The following is a 22,434-nucleotide window of genomic DNA, read 5'->3' on the forward strand; positions in this document are numbered from 1 at the left end:
TGCGTCGTAAACCTGTTGGTGAATTAACCTCAGTTTAGCAGTCAAGTCATGTAGATAATCGATCAACATTGGGTACTCAAGATCAGAAAACATTCCTGGCCTAGGAACCCCCCACACATTCGCAGGACGGCCGAACACTATTTCATAGGGACTAAGCCCTACTCGGGAGTGTACAGTCGCCCTAGTTGACAGTAATGCTAAAGGTAAAGCGTCAGGCCACGAAAGACCAGTCGTAGCCTGAATCTTCGCTAACTTTAGTTTAAGGGTGCCGTTGTACCCTTCAACCAATCCAGCTGACTGGGGATGATTGGCGCTATGGAATTTCTGATTAATTCCAAGGCCCTTACACACACTCTTCATCACACTTCCAACAAACTCACTTCCGTTATCTGACCACACGACTCTAGGCATTCCATACAGAGGAAAGTATTCCTTCAGTAGGATTTTCGCAGTAGACAAAGCAGTATTGTCTTTGAGGGGATAGGCCTCAATCCATCGGGAGAATGCGCAAACCACAACTAAAACGTATTTCAGGTTATTGCATCGCTCCATATGGATGAAGTCCAATTGAATCACCTCAAAGGGATACGAAGGGGGAGCAAAACTGCCAGGAGGAGTTGGGGTTCCTTTGCCAGGATTGTACATTATACACACCATACAATTCTTCACCAGACGTTCAGCACATTTCGTAATACCATCATTCTTCCACACAGGAGCCAGCAACTTACAAATACCTTTCGCGCTAATATGTGCTAACCCATGCGCCATTGTCACAACGGCCAGCACATACGCATCAGGCAACAACCATCTTTTCTGATCCGACAAATCAATCCAACAACCATTCGCATCCAACTTTCCCGTGCTTTCTTTCCACTTCGTCTTTTCAGTCTCGGTGGCCTCATTCTGAATTGCTTTCACACTCTCGATAGTGTCTTCACACATACTCGATTCTGTAGGCCACCTAACCGAACTCGTCACATACATTCGAGTGCTAAGGTTCCGGGCAGTCTCCTTAGCAGTCTCGTCCGCAAACGCATTACCACGACCAACATCATCCGTCACCTTACGATGCGCACTACATTTAACAATCGCAACTTGCGTAGGCAAAGTCAATGCATCCAAAAGATCATTCACAAGCTGGCCATGCTGAATCTTCGTACCGTGCGACGTCAAGAAACCTCTCTCTCTCCACAATCGTCCAAAGCTGTGAGCAACACCAAACGCGTATTGACTGTCGGTAAACACATTCACACGTTTTCCTTTCGCCAACACACACGCTCTAGTAAGAGCAATCAATTCTGCAGCTTGGGCAGAATTCTGATTCAACCTTGCAGTCTCAACAACAGTATTCAATGTTACAACAGCATAAGCAGTAGTCACATCGGTATTCGGCAACTTAAAACATGACCCATCCACATACAAAGTGCCATCCGGATCTTCCAATGGGGTGTTTTTAAGGTCCACTCGACCTTTCGTTTCCTCTTCAGTCCTCAAGTAGCAGTCATGTTCTGCTACTTCATCTGACTCTGTGCTAATTGGTAACAAAGTTGCCGGGTTCAGAACGTTACAACGTTTTATCTGAATGTGGCTTGCCAAGAGCGTCAATTCGTACCCAGACAACCTCGCACTCGTCAAGTGCTGAGTTTTCGTTCGATTCAAAAGAGTATCGACTGCATGCGGAACCATCACCGTAAGCATATTATCCATGACCAATCCTGCTGATTGTCGGATGGAGACCGCAGCTGCCGCTGTTGCTCGTAAACAACTCGGCAATGCTCTAGCTACTGGGTCCAAGGTCGAGGAAAAATATGCACATGGACGTTGCTTACCACCAAAAGGTTGCGTTAAGACACTCAAAGCACAACCCTCTCTCTCGTGAACATATAACGTAAACGGCTTACCGTAGTCAGGGGTACCTAACACAGGAGCCGAACACAATGAATCACGTAGTTCAGAAAAACTTTTCTGACATTCTTCCGTCCATGGTAAAGGAGTTGAAACATCCTTGCACGTAAGAGCCACCAATGGTTTCGCTAGCAATGAAAAATTCGGAATCCATTGCCTGCAGTACGACGTGATACCTAGAAAGGCACGCACATCTCTTTGGGTTTTTGGCACAGCCATTCGCGCAATCGCTGCAATTCTCTCTGGGGTCAATCTCCTTCCCTCCTTTGACAATAAGTGACCTAGATAGGTAACTTCTTGACAACAATATTGGAGTTTAGAAGGTGACACCTTGTGATTTAACTCACAGAGATGTTGCAGCAATGACACCGTAGCAATTTTGCAAATGTCCTGAGTATCAGCAGCCACCAATAAGTCGTCGACGTATTGGATCAAGGCCGCACCAACCGGCAACCTAAACGCATCCAGTTGACCCTTCAAGGCTTGGCTGTAAATAGATGGACTTTCACAGTAGCCCTGAGGAGCGCGTTTGAACCGGAAGCTGCGTCCACCGAGAGAGAAACCGAAAAGGTCCCTGCTCTCCTCGGCAATCGGGATGCTGAAAAACGCATTTTTCAAGTCAATCACCGAAAACCACGATGCAGAAGCTGGAATCAGAGTCAGTAGCGCCGTGATGTCAGGCACAACAGGAAATTGAGGAACCACAATTTTATTTACCTCCCGCAAATCGATAACAAAGCGATAAACAGGCGGTTTCGAAGGATCGGTACGTTTAAGAATGGGCAGCACAGGGCTGTTGCACACGTTTCCCCGAGTCTCTTCAATAACATCTTTCTCGATCAAATCATAGATGATCGCCAACAGTGCTCGTTCACCATCGAGGGAGATACGATATTGGGGAATACGTGGCAGCCGCACATTAGATTTCAACTGAACAACATAAGGGGAGATATCAAGTAGGCCCACATCATTTGGACCTGTTGCCCACAAAGACGCAGGAAGAGAACTCAATTCCGGTGGGAGCTTATCGAGGGACAAATACATGGGAGAGACAACCCTCTCTCCTAACGTAAGCTTTACACCCGCAGGAGAACAATACAAAGTTGCGTACAAACGTTTAAGCAAATCCAGGCCCAAAAGATTTTCGCCACAACCCGTGGTTAAAATCAACGGAGCTTCTAGCTCACGAGGCCCAATTTTAAGGGGCAAAGGGCGCGAAACTGGATTGCTAACGGGGGCGCCAGAGAATCCAACGGAAACATTTGTTAAGCCAGACAAAGGTGCGCCAGGGAGTTTCGAATGCATGATAGAACTTTTCGCTGCACCAGTGTCCAACAGAAAAGGCTCAACGACGCCCGATGTAGCAACTGCGACGTAAGGCCCTCTCTGATCAACCGGAACTGATACCACTCCCTCTCCTTGTCTTTGGCTGTCCTAGTAATTACTGTCGTCAGTTCCCTGATCGACGTAATAATCGTCTACATTGTACTGCGCAGATCGTCCTTGCGATGATCCACGTTGGTCGAAACAATTATTAGAATTGGATGAGTTATCTGAGCGATCGTTCTGAGCACCACGACCTCTACCACGTGATGTTTGCTGTGAATCACCACGACCTCCTCTAGATGAGTTACCACTAGTACGTTCGTTTAAAACAGGGCAATTGAATTTAATGTATCCCTCCTGTCTACAATAAGCACATTGATTGTACCCTAACGAGGATCTTTGGGAGGAGGAGTCATTACGGGTTTGGGATCTGTTCGATTGTGGCTGTGACCTATTCTGTTGTGAATTATTCTGATTTGAACGTGGGGGATACGCTTGTTGCAACAACACTTTAGTTTTGAGCTCTTTCGTCTTTTTATCAGCACGGTCGTTCTCTTCTTTCTCTCTATTCTCATAGTATTGTGCCGTAGCCAATATCTGAGCCGAAGTAGAAACGGCCCATGCACTTTCCGAATTTCTCAATTTATTGCTCAAGTCGGGCAATAAATTCGAAACAAATTTATCCACAAACAATCTCTGACCACCCTCCGTGCCCATATCCTGACCACTATGGTCGATGAATGCCTCCTCAAACCTCGTAAAGAAGTCGGAAACACTCTCATCTTTCTTCTGCTTACAGGCTGACAATTTGTCCCAGTTCACCTTCATAGCTGGCATAAGAGTTTTCATTAGCGTAATAATTCTTTGAGGAAGGTCAAGAATCAACTGGTCGGGTTTAGTAGCAGCTACTTGTCCAGCGTCTGCCGCTACAATGGCAGCCCAAGCACCACCTAATTCAGCCGGGTGATTTTCCTGTCGAATCTTTGCCCATACCGGTTGCGGTACGACATTGCCGAACAACATATCGATATCGGCAAGATTCATTACCGTAGCATCTACAAGCTGTGATAATTCTTTGTAATACCCTGTAGGATTCTTGCGTGGGTCAGGCAAGGATTGCTTCACCTGTAACACTTCCGAGCGTTTCCATGGGAGATGTATCCATACTCTCTGGAAGTGCGCCAATGTCGGAGGTTGAGCATTTGGATTTGCTGGTATCCAAACCGGCGGAACTTCACGCATAGGATATTGGCCAGACTCGTCTGGTTGTTTTTCAATATCCTCAACAAACAATGCATGAGGAATGGGAGCGGGACGAAGAGATAGCAATCGTTCAACAGCACGTCGAACGTTAGTATCCACTATCAGCCCATTTGCGAACTGAAGCTGGAGATCAGACAGAGCGGTGAGCACCTCGTCAGGCGCATCAGCCGCTATTTGATCATAAAGGAACTTACACATTTCATTAAACACATATCTCTGTGTTGGTATATTGAATTGACAAAATGTTTCGAGGACAACACGGGGTGGACTTCTCTGAGGATTTACCATCCAACCCATTGCCATGTTATACAGCGCAACGCGTTCTCTGTTTCCAGGAAGCTGACTACGTCTCTGAGGACCATCGGAACCAGCGGACCCATGAACAGGTCCGAGCGAATGAAAGAAGCTAGCCGCAAGAGGAGAATTGCGACTACGAGTAGAGGGAGAAGCATACGATACAGGACTAACAAGAGAAGGAGTAGAAACAGTAGCAACAGCAGGGGTTAACAAAACAGGAGCAGTAGCAGGAGCAGTAGCGGGAACAGGAGTATGTGGAAGCGGAGGAGCAGTAGGAATAGAAACAGGCAAAGGAGCAGGAACAGTCGGAAGAACGGGTGCAGGTTGAGGAACAGGCGGAGGAGGAATAGGCAGAAGAATAGGTACGGCAGGGACCACAGGAGGTGCGGTACCCTGTACGTACGGAGGTGGCGACTTCATAAGATAAGACATTAAGGGATCCTCAACTGGCTCTTCCTTCTTTTCCGACTCCGTTGGTAAAGCGGGGTAACATTTAACTACAGTCATACGCTGTAATCGGTCAAACACTTCCTTATCCTTAACCTCCTTATCTCGCTGAAATTGCTCTGCTTTCTTCACTATGGTAGCAACATTATCTCGCTGATTACGTTTAGTCTGTCTGATTTCTTTCTGTCGGGCTTCTTTGCGCCACAACCGAAAGGCATCAAACATGGCCGGCCTTGACTTTCTTTCGAACAATTTAATCTCTAGATTATCTAAGATCGGAGCTTCGAAGCTACCATGAGGTGGCCAACGAAGGTCGCCGTCCTTTTTCGTGTATTTAATCCAGTAATCGTTAAAGGTAACTGGGCCTAGCCCATGCTTACTATAGAGCTCATACGTGGGAGTTCCAACCGGAGGTATCGGACACGAGTCCTCCAGTCGGGAATCCGTACCACAAGGTCTAAAACAACTAAACAAAGTACTACGACCAGGCATCTTGCACACTAGCCGAGTTTCACAAACTTCAAGGGTTACGGGATTTACCAAGTCCCAGCAAAGAACAAAACCCTCGGTTTTTGGCGGCTGCAGTCGTCAAACAACACAACAAAGTACGCTAGCAAAGTGTCACCGACAAAAACACTCACACAGCGTTAACAACAAAGACACTCGCTAAAGTGTCAACAACCAAGAACTATGGGAGCGACCCACAAATACTTAACTCAAAAATCGATGGCGTCACCAGGAAGGCCCGTCAATCGTCTCGCTATACCAAGGTCTACGCCAGGCGCCAAAACAGGTCTACAGTCAGGGCAGCAGTCCGTCGCAGCCGTCCGGAGGCGGGAATCTTCGCGGGAAAAGTCTTCGGGCCACTTATTTCGACAACAGGATCGATGAAGCGGAGTGCACCTTCCCTCGGAGATTTCACACGAAGTTCCTCACGATCGTCGGGCTTGGACCGGTACCACTGATGCAGCCCAACGTTGGGCGCCAACTGAAGGACTGGGTTCTTTAAGACCCAGCGGTGCCAGGGCACAACACCTGAAACCTTCGTGGGTAACCTGCTCCGGCGTACGAATCACAGAGACACGGGACACTTCCCTCGACGTCAAAGATTCAAGGTTTATTTGCTGCAGGGAACACAGAGATCACGACAAGTACACCACGTGCAACTTGGGGAGACTGCTTCAAATTGGTTCTGTGAATCGCTCCTTTTATACAGTTTTTACCCATAGGATAACATTGAACACAAAAGTTTACAACCCGGTTCCCACCATTATCCCCCAGAGGGGTCGCTTTGGTCACTTTGAAACACATGAGGTCCGGAACATAAGTGCGGAAACATTTGGCGGTTCCCAACTGTAAAAACCATCTTCCCACCATTAGCAAATTCCAATCAGCAGTAAAACAGATCGAAATAGGAACAAAGACAGGTGCAGAGGAAGACGAAGACAGTGGGGAGATCGGAAAGGGTGTAAAAGGGGAGGTATCGGGAAACACGAGATACAGGCATCAAAGGGACGTGCCTAATGAGATGCACGGCTGAGACAATAAGTCCGTGCGGCAAGATGAGCCTCGAGCGGCACCATCTGCCTTACAGTAGCAACCCCCTCGTCATAAAGACACTTACAAAGAACATGTGTCTTCCGCAGATATTTTGGGAGTCCCAGGGTCGCGAAGCGGACAACGTCCGTTCGCTGGCTACTTGAGGGCAAGAGACAAAATGGATGCCGTATCTAAGATGGAACCCGTGGGTACAGATGAAAAACCCACATAACAAACGAACGGTTTAAGTTAGCACAGCGAAACTGCGCACACTTACTAAACTCGTCATTTGCGGTTCATAGATACCAGACTCGACCATATTCGTGCGAGTCGAAAACACCACTTACAATTGTCACGGAACCTCACCCTAAGCGAGAATCATACCCCTAGACCAACGAGCCACGCAAGAGTCACCTCTGACACAGCTCCAGGGGTTAGTGGCAGCTAGCCAGTACATGCTGCTCTGTTCTGCAATATGATTGCTGTCTTTTTCATGACCGTCATCAAACAAGAAATTAAAAAGCCTCTGTCCTTCAGACAGTTTGTTTGCTTTAAGTGTCTGCTCGTGGTGAGGACAAGAGAAGCATTTCTGCTCTCATGCCTTGCTTTCATGAAGTAGGCCCACCCTACAGAGCAAAGTGCGAGCAAGCGAATGGCGCAAGCTATCGTCACTTCTCTTTTCGAGCTGTCACTGAGATCTCTGGAGCACACTACGTCAGGCTGGTGAGGAATAGACAGCCTCTATTATCTCAGCTTTCCTATAAAGTGAGCCAGTAAATGCAAACACTGTGAAAAACAGCAAGCTGCTGTTTCTGCCCGGTCTCGACCTTTCGCGTGTAAGGCGAACGTGATAACCACTACACTACAGAAACAGACACCACCTCAGGAATCTTGTTGGCATGTATTGGGTTGGAATGCACAGACTAAAGGCCAACGTCCTTGAAGCTCAAAGTTGGGCTCTCCTTACCCGGTCTCTCTTTCTTTGGAAGACAGGAATGAGGACCACTTTTTTTCCAAGAGGCGATTTGGAAACCATATCCTGAAATGACACTAGAAAAACACTTTGCATGTAATGTTCCTACACTGCTGGTCCAGCCCAGAAAAGCAGTTGCAACGAAGTCCTGCACTCCTTTATCATGTCAAAAGTGGAAAATAGCGTGCAGGGTAAGGAACCTTCTCGACATACACAGCGTCTTATAGCATTGAAAAGAAGAAAGGCTCCTATATGACAAGCAGCCTGAAAACTTCCACAGGATGGGCTCGTCCGGGATTTGAACCCAGGACCTCTCGCACCCAAAGCGAGAATCATACCCCTAGACCAACGAGCCTGAGTGGCCAAGATACATTTTGAACAATTACTGAAGCGTCTTTCAGAAAATAGCAGGGCTATTTGGCTCGTCTCCCTATAAGTGAGCCACACAAAGTCATGTTTTCTCTCGAGTTGTTGTTTTTTCACTCCAGCAAGGAAGGGGGCAGCCAATCTCCTATCGGCCAGTGAGCAGTAAAAAGGCACAGATGAGAACAGCAACCACTTTCTGGCACTTGTACTCCTCTGCAAGTCCTGGACCCTTGCTCCATAGACTTCCACACCAGAAGCAATGAAGGGCCCACCATTTCTTGCACCTGAGAAAGTGGTGTTTGATATTTGCATTCAAACGCGCTCACTCAGCGCTCGATCAGGCTCGATCAGGCGAGATGTATATGAGTGGCTCACAGGCCTGAAACATTCACCTGGGAGACCCAGAGTGGCTGACTTCCCAGTATGGCCATTGTTGGGCGAGTCTCCTCCTTTCCTCCGACTCAATCTAGAATTGGCTGCAAATCACAAGAGGGAGTGCAATGTCCGTGTGTAGTGCCTACTCCCAGCTACCTCTCTGTCTTCCTTATGTAAATTAGAATTTGCATGGGGGGACCATTGGCAATCTGCTCCTCCCACATAACCAGGAAGCCCTGTTGAACATGTCTGCCTGTGTTGTTCCAGAAACACTGCCTTCTCTGCCCAAAAGGTGGCAGGAGAGCCTCACAACAAATGATGGGATCAAATGCTTATTTCGAAACCCAGCATGGCAGTTACTGTGATGGAGTGCAAATGTAATGGAAGGTGTGCCTGAGGTGTCCCTTTCAGAAATACATGGAATTGTGATTGAGGGCCCAGCCTGGTGGATTTCTCTTTATTTACTACAGGTTCCTGCAAATATTGTGGTGTGTCTGGGGAATGCACTGCAAAAATTAGGAAGACTTAAGGGTGTAAAAGGGACCTGTCAGAAGTGGGATTTGAACCCACGCCTCCATGAGGAGACCAGAAGGCTCAGCATCACTGAAGATCAAGCTCTCTTGAGTCTGGCGCCTTAGACCACTCGGCCATCCTGACGGCTCAGGGTGTGCTTAGTTCTGACTCTTCTGTCTGCACCTGCCAACGTTTCCACTTACAACGTTCACAGCAATGTCACAGGTGTAAAGGCCCCAACAATACAACATAGCTTAAATAAAATAAAAATAGGCCCAAGAACAACCCCCAGATGATCGATGGAGATAACTTTGTTTCGTCTGCAAAGGTAAAGAAATTTTCTCACGGCTCACTGTGTCCAAAGACCACCTCTTCTTAAACTTGCATTGAGATAATAAGGTTTTAGAGTGTGCACAAAAAAAGCATCCAATGCACAGTGTTTCTGCCCGGTCTCGAACCGGGGACCTTTCGGGTGTTAGGCGAACGTGATGACCACTACACTACAGAAACTACCTTGGTGCTTTCTACTGTTAGAGGAAAGTTTCTCTCAAGCCTTCACCCTACTTCTATTCTGCTGTATCAGCAGCGGCTCAGAATGTGCAGAACAAGTGTGAAAACCTCAGAGATATCATCCAACATGCTTGCAATTAGACGTATTTAAAACTCACTTGTGCAGGCATCGACAGGCAAATATCTGATGCCTAAATGCCAGCGAGTACAGCTTGGGAAAGCATCACCTGGGACACACTGAGACTAAGCAGGTAGGCAGATAAAGCATGGTGATCCATTTTTCTTCTGAGGTTAGAAATATGTTGTGCAACAATGTGTAGGAGAGTAGGGTCTGCAATCCTATGATCACCCAGATTTTTTTTGCTTTTGTTTCACTGGTTTACGACTTTCTCTGGCTGTGGGCCTGCCAATCAGACCCACAGCCTGGCTGTTCTCTTTCTAAATTACCTCATGTACCCTAGGTGCATCTACCAATTGGTACTGGGCCACCTTATCAGACCCTGTAACTCAGGGCATAGGTGTACCCAGGGCTGCCAGGGGCTGCAGCACGTATTGTGCCACCCCTGGCTGGCCTCCTAAATTTGACACAACTGGCTGCATGACAGCTGGGGCAAAGTCGTGTAATCACCCTTTGCTGTAGGTGTAGTATACCTATACCTAACCCTAAAATGGACACACAGATTCCTATCAGTCACTCCTATGGCAGGCCTTGACAATCCTGAAGGCAGAGTGCTTGGAATCGTGTGAGATGGTGCTCTGGCATGAGCTGAGCCTGTCTGCAGCTTGCGGAATCAAGTCCTAATAGCTGTTCCATGATATCGCATACCATATACTCTTAAGTGCATTATAATCCTCGCGGTTAAATGCTATCTTTGGTATTGCTTTATCAAAACATGTCGAGTAAGGTGTCATACGAATTGGAATACTAACCCCTCGCCAATTCTGGCGACGGGGTTAGCATTCCACCCTTCTAGAGGGACACGACATGTATGTAACTGTGAACCCCGGTTAAAGTTAACTGAAGCCTCAGCTCCACAAAATGGATGCTGCCACCACAGACACGAGTCTGACCCCCTGCAGCTGGGAGTCCTTCCAGCGAGGGGAGCCTGGACAAAGGGTTTCCTGTCAGGGGCGGTGCTAGCACCGTCCCAGACATGGTTTTGTGTATCCTGGGTAGGCAGGGCTTTACAGGAAGGTGACTGCTGAGTGGCACCCCGGTGCTCACTACGCATAGGCCGGTCTGAACCAGTTCCAGGGGCACACCAGCCCCTGGCCTGGGGAAGTCCGGCATGGCTGAGGGGTGTAACCACCCCCCACCTAGTCCCACCCATAGGCAGGACCTAGTCACCGGGTCAGCCCCCTTTTTTAGTATAAAGATGGGAGCGGGCCCCCTGTTAAAATTAGATCATCTTTGGAATCAAGATACCACTTTCTTCGAAAGGACTTCACGATTTCTTCTTCAAGATTCTCCCTTGTGGCTAAGGAGTAGTCACCCTGCATCCGCAGGCACCATCCTAAAGAACACTGCGGTCTGCTGCAAGTCCTTCATCACGAATCCGACGACCCAGCTCGACGAGACCCGGCTTCCCTGGCACCTCTGACCTCTACTCACCTCTACAGCCCAGCTGAGAACCGTGAGTGCGACGAGACCTCAAGGGACCGACGATCGCCAAGACTGCACGACATCTTTACTGCAAGCCCACCGTGTCCTCCACTGGTGAGTGCTTTGGGGTCCGAGAAGCCCCGACCCTGCGCAGCTCCAGCACCCAAGATCAGCCCCCCTGCATCTCCACGATCTGCGTGGGGCCCTTCTGCTGTTTGCTGTGCACCGCGTTGTTTGGCTACTAGCCGGCTGGCTTGTGGCCCTCTGAACGACGCCCAACGACTTCACGACTGCTGGTCTGGTTGCTCCAGGCTGGCCTTTGCTTCCTTCTTCAAGAGAGGCACCCCGGACCCTCCTGGTCCACTCCAGACGCCATTTTAGGTCCACCGCGTGGGCTTGAATTTGCCAAGGCTTTGTTGCCCAATCCTGGGTCCAGCGACGCCGACAGCTTCTATCTTCGTGGGACAGCTCGATCCTCCATCCTGGTCGCCGACAACGCCTCCTGGTCCGTGAGATCTTCGAGTCAAGCGTCACCCACTCACCTAGTCGAGGTGGCTACCATCCGGTGCCCTCCTGGTGCCCACTGACTACTGGCTAGTAGTCTCGAACTTGGTCCCCTCTGCTTTCAGGTGTCATCTATCTTCAAGATCCAGGCTTGGATCCGACTGAACTTTCTTCACTGGTCACCGGCCAGCATCTTTTCTTCCGGCTCCTGGTCCGTCTACGAGGATTCCCGACGTCTTTTCAGACCTATGCAGCTGCAGCCCCTGGGCTAGGTAACTTCGGCATTTCGGTGCCCCAGCATAGCCTCACTATCCAAGGGTCAGAATCTACTTTCGTTTTCTCCCTACCAGGTCGGGTTCGCCCGAGAACACTAACTTTCTAATTCCTAGCTACCATAGACTTTTGTCCCGCATCTCGCGTGAGAGTGCACACACTGCACCCGAGTCCCCTAGGCCTCCTAGACATAATCTAACGATTCCCTAGTCAAGTCCTAGCGATTCCAAAAGCTATTAGTACTGTACTTACCTGCTAGGAATTTCGCATTCCACTTTCAGAGTATATGGTTTTCCGTGCCCCTCGGGCATTTGTATATACTGTGCTAACTTAAGTATTTTTGTAAGAGTTTTGGTTTGTGCTTAGTACCCTGTCCTCATAAAGAGTACAGGGCTGTTGTGATCTTTAAATAAATAACTGTTTATTTTCATAACACTTGTGTGGTGTCCTTTCACTTGGTATTCAAGGGGTATATGTGTGGTAAACAGCTGGCTTAACGCGCCCTCTCGAGTCTTTAGCCTTAGACTGCTCGTATCCACGCTACTAGGATAGCTGGTCTATAAGGTTGACTTACAACCAATCATCCATAAGGGTTGCTGGACTGATACATAGTGTTCACTAGAATAGTGAGCACTGCATATCAGGCCACCTTCTCACATTGGTGAGCAGCGGTTGGGATTTGAGCTTGCTGTTGTTTTACCACACGTATCCTAAGAATATCTTGTTGAAAGATCACGTAAGTACTGTTAGGTACATATAACTAAAGCTTAGAATACTCTGAGTTCTACTGAACCAGCTGTTGTAGCTCCTCAAGGCTTAGCACACCTTGGCTGCAACTCTTAGCAAGGGATCAGTAGGTAAACACATAGTGTAGGTAGGTGCATCACTTACACCACACTAGAAACAGTATGTCGGACAAAGGAGGAAACACTGAGGTTCCCCTTGTGTCAGTTGACCCTCCACAGGTCATCCCTTCAAGATATACTGCGCTTAGCTTCCATGAGTTACGACAAGTGTGTACCTCTAGGAAGATTAAGCAGGGGTCTAACCCCACAACTGCCTTTCTGATTGGTCTCTTAGAGACTCATGATGCAAGGAGGGCTGGTAACCCAGACCCTTCTACTTCAGATGGCAACATGCCCTCCTTACAGGGTCCCTTTGATGCCCAGGACCATCCTCTTCAGGAAGCAGATGATGCTGATGATGAGGATGATGATTTGGTATCAGGGGATGAGGCAGAAAAGGAACAGGTAGAAGTCAGCAGACTAACCAGGTCCAACTTAAGCAGACATGAGATGGGCACTAGGGGACCCCTGGGGCCACTCTCAGGTCAGCTTAACATTGGGAATGGACGAGATAGATCTCTATCAAGAGGCTCTATCAGATCCCTTCATACCAATGGCTCTCAACGTTCCTCTCAAAGGGGAATGACATCTCCCCAGAGGAGAATGTATGAAGCTAAGGAAAAGGCAGCCAATCTGAGGATTGAAAGGGAAGAACTTGCCCTGGCCAAAGAGAGGCTTGCCTTTGCTAGAGAGCAACAATTGAGTGGGACAGTCCCCACTGGTGGCAGCATTGTACCTAGCAATAGGGAAAGGAGTTTTGATACAAAACACCTTGGTAAGATAGTGCCCCCCTTTAAACAAGGGGATGACATCCACAAATGGATTACTGCTTTGGAGAGGGCCTGCACTGTGCAAGGTGTTCCCCCAAGTCAGTGGGCAGCTATCTTGTGGCTCTCCTTTGAGGGTAAAGGAAGAGACAAGCTCCTCACCACAAGGGTGGAGGATGCTAATGATTACCAAGTCTTGAAAAATGCACTGGTTGATGGGTTTGGCCTAACCACTGAGCAGTACAGGGTGCTGTTCAGGGATACCCAGAAAACTCAGTCTCAAGATTGGGCTGACTTTGTAGATTGTGCCACTAAGGCTTTTGAGGGCTGGTTGCTGGGCAGTAAGGTTACTGATTATAAAGGATTGTACAATTTGATGATGAGAGAGCAAATTTTAAACAATTGTCAGAACCAGTTGTTGCATCAGCATCTTGTTGACTCAGATCTGACCTCTCCCCAAGAATTGGGAAAGAAGGCAGACAGATGGGTTAGAACAAGAGTTAAACAGAACCAGGGCCAGAATCAAGGTGGTCAGAAGAAAGCAGACCAGAAGGGTAAAGATTCAAAAGGGGAACAAAATGACCAGAAGTCTTCGACAGGTCCCCAACAACCCAAAGAGGGTGGGGGTCAGGCTCCCCAAAAGAAGAAAGAAGGCCAATCTAAAAGGTGGTGCCAATACTGCAAAAGTAAAACTCACTGGTTTAGTGAGTGCACCAAGAAAGGAGGAGGGCAGACTCCTGCCACTGCAGCCCCTAAGGCACCTGTGCCCCCTAGTACAGCCAGCAGTGGTAGTGCACCTCCCAAGGGTTTAGTAGGGTTAACCCTGGGTTCTGAGGGGAGTGACAACTTAGTTGGCACCCTCACTCAGGCTGTCCTTGTCAGTACAGGGGATATGGATATGTCCCCTGACATAAGTCCCAATACTTTGGGCAAATACAGACAGACACCTTTTATTAATGGAAAAATGGCTCAGGCCTATAGGGACACTTGTGCCAGTGTCACAATGGTGACACCTAGCTTTGTGGACCCTGGACAGATCATGCCAGGTACAGAATTCCTGGTGACCAATGCAAGCAATGTCACTACCAATCATAGTATGGCAATTGTAGCTTTCTCCTGGGGAGGGGTAACTGGCCAAAAGAAGGTTGTAGTTAGTTCAGACCTCCCAGTGGATTGTTTGTTGGGCAATGATTTGGAGTCATCACAATGGTCAGAAGTGGAGCAGAGGACTCATCTGGAAATGTTAGGTTTGCCAGCACATGTGTTTGCTGTGACTAGGTCACAGGCCAGAAGATGCCCCACTGAACAGGTGCTGGATCCTGGAACAATGGACCAGACACCTTCCAAGAAAAAGAGCAGTAGGGTTAAGGCTGTGCCTTCCCCCTTGCCCCAGGTTGTGGATCAAGTCTCAGAGGAGGCTGACCTGCAGGAATTGAGGGAAACTGAGCCTAGAGAGTTTGAACTTGATCAAATTGAATTCTTGGGTTCAGGGGGACCCTCAAGGGAAGACCTGGGGAAGGACCAGTTAGACTGCCCTTCTCTTGAACCCCTCAGACAGCAGGCTGCTGCTGAGGCTGCTGGGAACGCCACAGGTACCCACAAGGTATACTGGGAAGATGGACTCCTGTACACTGAGTCAAGAGACCCCAAGCCTGGCATGACCAGGAGGCTGGTTGTACCCTTGTCTCAGAGAGGTTTCCTACTTACCTTGGCCCATGAGATTCCCTTAGCAGGACACTTAGGCCAGACAAAGACTTGGGACAGGCTTGTCTCACACTTTCACTGGCCTCACATGAATGAGGATACCAAGGAGTTTTGTCGCTCCTGTGTCACTTGCCAGGCCAGTGGTAAGTCAGGTGGCACAACAAAGGCCCCCCTTATACCAATGCCTGTGGTGGGGGTGCCCTTTGAAAGAGTGGGGATTGACATTGTTGGTCCAATGGAACCCCAGACAGCATCAGGGCACAAGTTTATACTGGTGGTAGTGGATCATGCCACCAGGTATCCTGAAGCTATTCCACTTAGGACCACCACAGCCCCTGTGGTGGCAAGGGCCCTAGTTGGAGTGTTCTCCAGAGTGGGCTTCCCTAAGGAGGTTGTCTCTGACAGAGGTGCAAACTTCATGTCAAGCTATTTAACTGCTATGTGGAAGGAGTGTGGTGTCAATTACAAATTCACTACACCCTATCACCCACAATGCAATGGGCTTGTTGAAAGGTTCAACAGGACCCTAAAAGGGATGATTCATGGACTACCTGAAACACTCAGGCGTAGATGGGATGTCCTGATGCCCTGCCTTCTGTTTGCTTACAGAGAGGTCCCACAAAAGGGGGTTGGCTACAGCCCTTTTGAACTTTTGTATGGGCATCCTGTGAGAGGCCCCTTGTGTTTGGTGAAGGAAGGATGGGAGAGACCTCTCAAAAAGCCTGCAACCAACATAATGGACTATGTACTTGGTCTCCGCTCCAGGATGGCTGAGTATATGGAGAAGGCATCAGAAAACCTTAAGGCCAGTCAAGAACTTCAAAAAGCTTGGCATGACCAAAAGGCTGTCCTGACTGTTTATCAGCCTGGACAGAAGGTGTGGGTGCTGGAGCCAGTGGCCCCAGCAGCACTCAAAGACAAATGGTCTGGGCCCCACACAATCCTTGAGCAAAAGGGAGAGGTCACCTACCTGGTGGACCTTGGAACTCCCAGGAGTCCCCATAGGGTACTCCATGTCAACAGGCTCAAAGCATATGTCGACAGGAAGGACATGAGCTTGCTCATGGCCATAGATGAGGGACAGGAGGAAGAGAGTGACCCTCTCCCAGACCTGCTCACTCAGAATCCTGATGATGGGTCAGTAGATGGTGTTGTCTTTTGTGGCAGCCTCTCTGAACATCAGCAGAAAGACTGTAAACAGGTTCTTCAGTCTTTCAGACGTATGTTCTCTCTGACACCCAGTCAGACCAATTGGTGCACCCATGAGGTTGACACTGGTGACAGCCTGCCAGTCAAGAGTAAAATCTACAGGCAGCCTGATCATGTTAGAGACTGCATAAAAACTGAAGTGCAGAAAACGTTGGAATTGGGAGTCATTGAACCCTCAGATAGCCCTTGGGCTAGTCCAGTAGTTCTAGTGCCAAAGCCTCACACCCAAGATGGTAAGAGAGAGATGAGGTTTTGCGTAGACTACAGGGGTCTCAATGCAGTCACTAAGACTGATGCCCATCCAATACCAAGGGCAGATGAACTTATAGATAGATTGGCTTCTGCCAACTACTTAAGTACATTTGACTTAACAGCTGGGTATTGGCAAATCAGGTTAGCTGAGGATGCCAAGCCCAAAACAGCATTTTCAACCCCTGGTGGGCATTATCAATTTGTGGTAATGCCCTTTGGTCTGAAAAATGCACCTGCCACCTTCCAAAGGTTGGTGAATCAAGTCCTTACTGGGCTGGATGACTTCTGTGCAGCATATCTAGATGATATTGCTGTCTTTAGCTCCACCTGGGAGGATCACCTGGTCCACCTGAGGAAAGTGTTAGAGGCTCTGCAAGCAGCAGGCCTCACTATCAAGGCCACCAAGTGCCAGATAGGGCAGACACAGGTTGTATACCTGGGCCACCTTGTAGGTGGAGGCCAGGTTCAGCCACTGGAGAGCAAAATACAGTCAATCAGGGACTGGGCTCCTCCAACCACCCAGACTCAGGTTCGAGCTTTCTTGGGCCTGACTGGATACTACAGAAAATTTGTCAGGAACTATGGTTCCATTGTGACACCATTAAATGAACTGACAAGAAAAAAAAGGCCAAAAAAGGTTCAGTGGACAGCAGGCTGTCAAAAAGCATTCGATGACCTAAAGCAGGCCATGTGCACAGCACCTATCCTTAAGAGTCCAGACTACTCCAAACCATTCATTGTCCAAACAGATGCTTCTGAGTTGGGTGTGGGAGCTGTTCTTTCTCAACTGAATTTTGATGGTCAGGATCAGCCCATTGCTTTTATAAGCAGAAGGCTGACCCCCAGAGAGAAGAATTGGTCAGCTATTGAGAGGGAGGCCTTTGCTGTGGTTTGGGCCCTGAAGAAGCTGAGGCCATACTTGTTTGGCACTCACTTCAAGATTCAGACCGACCATAAGCCCCTCTTGTGGCTAAATCAGATGAAGGGTGAAAACCCCAAACTGCTTAGGTGGTCCATTTCCCTACAGGGGATGGACTTTACAGTGGAACATAGACCTGGTACTGATCATGGCAATGCCGATGGGCTCTCCAGATATTTCCACTTAGAACAAGAAGACTCACCTGGTCAAGGTTAGCTTATTGTCCCAAAGTTTGGGGGGGGGTCATGTAGGAGAGTAGGGTCTGCAATCCTATGATCACCCAGATTTTTTTTGCTTTTGTTTCACTGGTTTACGACTTTCTCTGGCTGTGGGCCTGCCAATCAGACCCACAGCCTGGCTGTTCTCTTTCTAAATTACCTCATGTACCCTAGGTGCATCTACCAATTGGTACTGGGCCACCTTATCAGACCCTGTAACTCAGGGCATAGGTGTACCCAGGGCTGCCAGGGGCTGCAGCACGTATTGTGCCACCCCTGGCTGGCCTCCTAAATTTGACACAACTGGCTGCATGACAGCTGGGGCAAAGTCGTGTAATCACCCTTTGCTGTAGGTGTAGTATACCTATACCTAACCCTAAAATGGACACACAGATTCCTATCAGTCACTCCTATGGCAGGCCTTGACAATCCTGAAGGCAGAGTGCTTGGAATCGTGTGAGATGGTGCTCTGGCATGAGCTGAGCCTGTCTGCAGCTTGCGGAATCAAGTCCTAATAGCTGTTCCATGATATCGCATACCATATACTCTTAAGTGCATTATAATCCTCGCGGTTAAATGCTATCTTTGGTATTGCTTTATCAAAACATGTCGAGTAAGGTGTCATACGAATTGGAATACTAACCCCTCGCCAATTCTGGCGACGGGGTTAGCATTCCACCCTTCTAGAGGGACACGACATGTATGTAACTGTGAACCCCGGTTAAAGTTAACTGAAGCCTCAGCTCCACAAAATGGATGCTGCCACCACAGACACGAGTCTGACCCCCTGCAGCTGGGAGTCCTTCCAGCGAGGGGAGCCTGGACAAAGGGTTTCCTGTCAGGGGCGGTGCTAGCACCGTCCCAGACATGGTTTTGTGTATCCTGGGTAGGCAGGGCTTTACAGGAAGGTGACTGCTGAGTGGCACCCCGGTGCTCACTACGCATAGGCCGGTCTGAACCAGTTCCAGGGGCACACCAGCCCCTGGCCTGGGGAAGTCCGGCATGGCTGAGGGGTGTAACCACCCCCCACCTAGTCCCACCCATAGGCAGGACCTAGTCACCGGGTCAGCCCCCTTTTTTAGTATAAAGATGGGAGCGGGCCCCCTGTTAAAATTAGATCATCTTTGGAATCAAGATACCACTTTCTTCGAAAGGACTTCACGATTTCTTCTTCAAGATTCTCCCTTGTGGCTAAGGAGTAGTCACCCTGCATCCGCAGGCACCATCCTAAAGAACACTGCGGTCTGCTGCAAGTCCTTCATCACGAATCCGACGACCCAGCTCGACGAGACCCGGCTTCCCTGGCACCTCTGACCTCTACTCACCTCTACAGCCCAGCTGAGAACCGTGAGTGCGACGAGACCTCAAGGGACCGACGATCGCCAAGACTGCACGACATCTTTACTGCAAGCCCACCGTGTCCTCCACTGGTGAGTGCTTTGGGGTCCGAGAAGCCCCGACCCTGCGCAGCTCCAGCACCCAAGATCAGCCCCCCTGCATCTCCACGATCTGCGTGGGGCCCTTCTGCTGTTTGCTGTGCACCGCGTTGTTTGGCTACTAGCCGGCTGGCTTGTGGCCCTCTGAACGACGCCCAACGACTTCACGACTGCTGGTCTGGTTGCTCCAGGCTGGCCTTTGCTTCCTTCTTCAAGAGAGGCACCCCGGACCCTCCTGGTCCACTCCAGACGCCATTTTAGGTCCACCGCGTGGGCTTGAATTTGCCAAGGCTTTGTTGCCCAATCCTGGGTCCAGCGACGCCGACAGCTTCTATCTTCGTGGGACAGCTCGATCCTCCATCCTGGTCGCCGACAACGCCTCCTGGTCCGTGAGATCTTCGAGTCAAGCGTCACCCACTCACCTAGTCGAGGTGGCTACCATCCGGTGCCCTCCTGGTGCCCACTGACTACTGGCTAGTAGTCTCGAACTTGGTCCCCTCTGCTTTCAGGTGTCATCTATCTTCAAGATCCAGGCTTGGATCCGACTGAACTTTCTTCACTGGTCACCGGCCAGCATCTTTTCTTCCGGCTCCTGGTCCGTCTACGAGGATTCCCGACGTCTTTTCAGACCTATGCAGCTGCAGCCCCTGGGCTAGGTAACTTCGGCATTTCGGTGCCCCAGCATAGCCTCACTATCCAAGGGTCAGAATCTACTTTCGTTTTCTCCCTACCAGGTCGGGTTCGCCCGAGAACACTAACTTTCTAATTCCTAGCTACCATAGACTTTTGTCCCGCATCTCGCGTGAGAGTGCACACACTGCACCCGAGTCCCCTAGGCCTCCTAGACATAATCTAACGATTCCCTAGTCAAGTCCTAGCGATTCCAAAAGCTATTAGTACTGTACTTACCTGCTAGGAATTTCGCATTCCACTTTCAGAGTATATGGTTTTCCGTGCCCCTCGGGCATTTGTATATACTGTGCTAACTTAAGTATTTTTGTAAGAGTTTTGGTTTGTGCTTAGTACCCTGTCCTCATAAAGAGTACAGGGCTGTTGTGATCTTTAAATAAATAACTGTTTATTTTCATAACACTTGTGTGGTGTCCTTTCACTTGGTATTCAAGGGGTATATGTGTGGTAAACAGCTGGCTTAACGCGCCCTCTCGAGTCTTTAGCCTTAGACTGCTCGTATCCACGCTACTAGGATAGCTGGTCTATAAGGTTGACTTACAACCAATCATCCATAAGGGTTGCTGGACTGATACATAGTGTTCACTAGAATAGTGAGCACTGCATATCAGGCCACCTTCTCACACAATGCACCCAGTATAACGAGAAATAGTCAGGCATAGTGCAATTTTAGTAGGGTTTGTATGTTTACCTCTAAAAAGGGCTCGTCCGGGATTTGAACCCGGGACCTCTCGCACCCTAAGCGAGAATCATACCCCTAGACCAACGAGCCACGCAAGAGTCACCTCTGACACAGCTCCAGGGGTTAGTGGCAGCTAGCCAGTACATGCTGCTCTGTTCTGCAATATGATTGCTGTCTTTTTCATGACCGTCATCAAGCAAGAAATTAAAAAGCCTCTGTCCTTCAGACAGTTTGTTTGCTTTAAGTGTCTGCTCGTGGTGAGTACAAGAGAAGCATTTCTGCTCTCATGCCTTGCTTTCATGAAGTAGGCCCACCCTACAGAGCAAAGTGCGAGCAAGCGAATGGCGCAAGCTATCGTCACTTCTCTTTTCGAGCTGTCACTGAGATCTCTGGAGCACACTACGTCAGGCTGGTGAGGAATAGACAGCCTCTATTATCTCAGCTTTCCTATAAAGTGAGCCAGTAAATGCAAACACTGTGAAAAACAGCAAGCTGCTGTTTCTGCCCGGTCTCGAACCAGGGACCTTTCGCGTGTAAGGCAAACGTGATAACCACTACACTACAGAAACAGACACTACCTCAGGAATCTTGTTGGCATGTATTGGGTTGGAATGCACAGACTAAAGGCCAACGTCCTTGAAGCTCAAAGTTGGGCTCTCCTTACCCGGTCTCTCTTTCTTTGGAAGACAGGAATGAGGACCACTTTTTTTCCAAGAGGCGATTTGGAAACCATATCCTGAAATGACACTAGAAAAACACTTTGCATGTAATGTTCCTACACTGCTGGTCCAGCCCAGAAAAGCAGTTGCAACGAAGTCCTGCACTCCTTTATCATGTCAAAAGTGGAAAATAGCGTGCAGGGTAAGGAACCTTCTCGACATACACAGCGTCTTATAGCATTGAAAAGAAGAAAGGCTCCTATATGACAAGCAGCCTGAAAACTTCCACAGGATGGGCTCGTCCGGGATTTGAACCCGGGACCTCTCGCACCCAAAGCGAGAATCATACCCCTAGACCAACGAGCCTGAGTGGCCAAGATACATTTTGAACAATTACTGAAGCGTCTTTCAGAAAATAGCAGGGCTATTTGGCTCGTCTCCCTATAAGTGAGCCACACAAAGTCATGTTTTCTCTCAAGTTGTTGTTTTTTCTTTCCAGCAAGGAAGGGGGCAGCCAATCTCCTATCGGCCAGTGAGCAGTAAAAAGGCACAGATGAGAACAGCAACCACTTTCTGGCACTTGTACTCCTCTGCAAGTCCTGGACCCTTGCTCCATAGACTTCCACACCAGAAGCAATGAAGGGCCCACCATTTCTTGCACCTGAGAAAGTGGTGTTTGATATTTGCATTCAAACGCGCTCGCTCAGTGCTCGATCAGGCTCGATCAGGCGAGATTTATATGAGTGGCTCACAGGCCTGAAACATTCACCTGGGAGACCCAGAGTGGCTGACTTCCCAGTATGGCCATTGTTGGGCGAGTCTCCTCCTTTCCTCCGACTCAATCTAGAATTGGCTGCAAATCACAAGAGGGAGTGCAATGTCCGTGTGTAGTGCCTACTCCCAGCTACCTCTCTGTCTTCCTTATGTAAATTAGAATTTGCAAGGGGGGACCATTGGCAATCTGCTCCTCCCACATAACCAGGAAGCCCTGTTGAACATGTCTGCCTGTGTTGTTCCAGGAACACTGCCTTCTCTGCCCAAAAGGTGGCAGGAGAGCCTCACAACAAATGATGGGATCAAATGCTTATTTCGAAACCCAGCATGGCAGTTACTGTGATGGAGTGCAAATGTAATGGAAGGTGTGCTTGAGGTGTCCCTT

General features: G+C 48.9%; 5 non-coding genes across 5 annotated transcripts; all 5 read right to left on the reverse strand.

Annotated features, from left to right (window-relative positions):
* Positions 1-9,036: 9,036 nt before the first annotated feature.
* On the reverse strand, positions 9,037-9,148 carry TRNAL-CAA (transfer RNA leucine (anticodon CAA)). The gene is made up of 2 exons: positions 9,111-9,148; positions 9,037-9,082 (listed from the first exon to the last, which is right to left on the reverse strand). It is a non-coding gene; the product is annotated as a tRNA-Leu (tRNA).
* A 293-nt stretch (positions 9,149-9,441) lies between these two features.
* On the reverse strand, positions 9,442-9,514 carry TRNAV-AAC (transfer RNA valine (anticodon AAC)). Its single transcript has one exon. It is a non-coding gene; the product is annotated as a tRNA-Val (tRNA).
* An 11,120-nt stretch (positions 9,515-20,634) lies between these two features.
* TRNAP-AGG (transfer RNA proline (anticodon AGG)) lies at positions 20,635-20,706 on the reverse strand. The gene has a single exon. It is a non-coding gene; the product is annotated as a tRNA-Pro (tRNA).
* Positions 20,707-21,112: 406 nt separating this feature from the next.
* Positions 21,113-21,185, reverse strand: TRNAV-UAC (transfer RNA valine (anticodon UAC)). The gene has a single exon. It is a non-coding gene; the product is annotated as a tRNA-Val (tRNA).
* Positions 21,186-21,569: 384 nt separating this feature from the next.
* TRNAP-UGG (transfer RNA proline (anticodon UGG)) lies at positions 21,570-21,641 on the reverse strand. The gene has a single exon. It is a non-coding gene; the product is annotated as a tRNA-Pro (tRNA).
* Between the last annotated feature and the right edge of the window lie 793 nt (positions 21,642-22,434).

This window comes from Lissotriton vulgaris, chromosome 10, assembly GCF_964263255.1.
Source record: "Lissotriton vulgaris chromosome 10, aLisVul1.2, whole genome shotgun sequence".
In the NCBI taxonomy this organism is placed as follows: domain Eukaryota; kingdom Metazoa; phylum Chordata; class Amphibia; order Caudata; family Salamandridae; genus Lissotriton; species Lissotriton vulgaris.